Source organism: Teleopsis dalmanni, chromosome 2 (genome assembly GCF_002237135.1).
Source record: "Teleopsis dalmanni isolate 2A chromosome 2, ASM223713v2, whole genome shotgun sequence".
Taxonomy (NCBI): Eukaryota; Metazoa; Arthropoda; class Insecta; order Diptera; family Diopsidae; genus Teleopsis; species Teleopsis dalmanni.
The window spans coordinates 87555444-87557936 of record NC_051847.1 but is presented as its reverse complement, the minus strand read 5'-3'; positions in this window follow the sequence as shown (position 1 = coordinate 87557936).

Genomic DNA, 2493 nt, shown 5'->3' with positions numbered 1-2493 from the left:
CAAATTGACAATGAATGTGTTTATGGATACTGGTTAAGCTAACCAAGTATAGACAAGTGTACGAGTATGTCTGCTGCTTGTCTGGAGGCTTCAGACAGTGTGTCCTTAAGCCTATATAAACGAATGTAAATATGCGAATGCTTGCATATATACTTTTGTTGCATTAACATTGCTGTCACTATTAAGTTAAGTTGCATGTGACCAAATATGGACCAGACATGGCAAAAGGTACAATAAACAGAGCAGACATATATGCAGACGTATCCATTGTGCATGCAGTGAGACTGAAAGGTGAATTGGCAGAACATTGCAGCGCAAATTAAATTATATGCGTGCTGTGTCTGGTGCAGTTCAGCTAAAATGCAGTTGCTTATTCTCGAACTCTTAGTGCACCATTTGCCATAGCACTACATGAGTAATTGCGCTTGTCTGGTATTTAAAAAAAGTAATAATAATGTAAGAAATATTGTCTAAGTATGTATGTATATGCATAAATAACACAAATAATAAAGAAGTTAAAGCAAAAACATTATTGCAATACCAACCAAATATGTTGAGGCATATCCTCAGCAACAGATTGCAATAATTTTTTTTGACCAAAAATCTAATTATGCAAACAGTTTTCAATATATTAGCATCTGCAAATGAAATATATACTTTTTGAAAAACATTGAATGTTTTTACTGCTGCTATTAACTTAGGACTTTCGTATGATTTTAGACTTAGAGTGCCTCTTCTGTACGGTGCTCTGATACTTTATGGTAATAATGATTGGATACATGAGTAACGTGTAACAAAGGTAGAAACCCTTGGGTGGATTTTATTGTCCAAATAGGCAGATCGAAAACGTGGATCATATACATATCGTTCTAATTTAGGGAAGTTTTCTTCTTATTTATTTAGTGAGTTTTTTTACCCAAATAGGCAGATAGAAAATATGGATCATATACAATATATCGTTCTTATTTACTAAATTATATTCTCACAATTAATTGTTGAACATTTAATGGAACGTTTAATTTTTTTTATCCCTATATATATTACTGGTTAAGAAGAGGAGATATAATTTTTAAGTTTTGTACAAAATCTCCATAAGCAAGACTCCTTACCTAAAAACGTTAAATATAACAATTTTATTTTGACTGCTTTTACTAAGGGTTTCTTGTTAATTGAGAGTTTTGATAATTATTCATTGTGACTTAATATAAGAACAATTTAATTACTCGTCAACATTTAATACCCTACGCATATGAAATAAAGACTATATTAGAACTACCATAATGATTAGAACGTAGCGAAGGATATATTAGATACCACACTTTCCACTTCAGTACGACAACATAAACCGATTTAGTAATATATGGCTGTGGGAAAATTATTCTATACTTTTTTTAATTAATCGAAAGACATTATAAATAGAAACTTTATAGTGAATTACTGCGATTATTTATCTACATTGCATTTGTAGAGTACTTACAAAAAAGCTAGCTTTAAATAGCGATTTTTGGACAATCGCCACGAACACCACTAATAGATCTATTGTGTCACCCTCGGGTTCTCCCTCTGAGTGACTTATTTTTTCCTACTACTCATTTTTACATATTATAAAACTATATTTCGGGTTCAAATACGATTTGTACCATTTTAAACAATTTATTTTCTTTGATTATCTTCTAAGGGTGCCTGGCAGGTCTTCCGGGTAGTTAAAGTTTGCCAGGAATTGTAGATCTACGGATGAATGGTTGGATTTGTTTAGTTTTGACTTAATTTGTATCATTTTTCTACCTATTGGTAATTTTTGTGGAAAGGATGTGTATATTATAGACTGGCAGATAATGATTGGTATGCCAAAAAATAATAGATTATATAGTTTAGGACTACGCGTTCACATGCAAGCTCAACTGTTTAATTGTGTATATATATCAGTTTTTGATATATGTCTTTCACTAGAATATGAGTAGCATCACTTCTGCTTGGAATACATTGGTGTAGTATATTATTAAGTGTATTATTATAATAATAAGAAATTCTTAAAAAGTCTTTTTATGTATTAGGTAGTTCGTAGGTAGTTTATTAATTATTATTATTACTTCCACAAGTTTCGTTGTTAATCGTTTAATATGCTACTGGTATTAAAGTTATTATTTATTTTGACATGACCATAGTAAGACAAACATCGGATATTATTTCCACAAAATCTGTTTTTACGACTAGTTCCTGAGGCATATTGATTCTGTAACTATGGTTTTCTTAATACTTATCAATATATACCTTTTGTCTGTCTAATTTTATGTAAGTCCACATTTTACCTGTTTAAGTCACTCTTGAATGCACTAATTCTTTTAATAGTCGAATGCTGTAAATGTAGTTGTTTTTAGAAATATATCTGAATCCATTTCTTCCTATTCTTATTGGGTGTAGATTTTGCATTGTAATACGATATTCGGTGAGAGTTTCTTACGATTGCAATAAGGTTGCCTTAGTAACTGAATT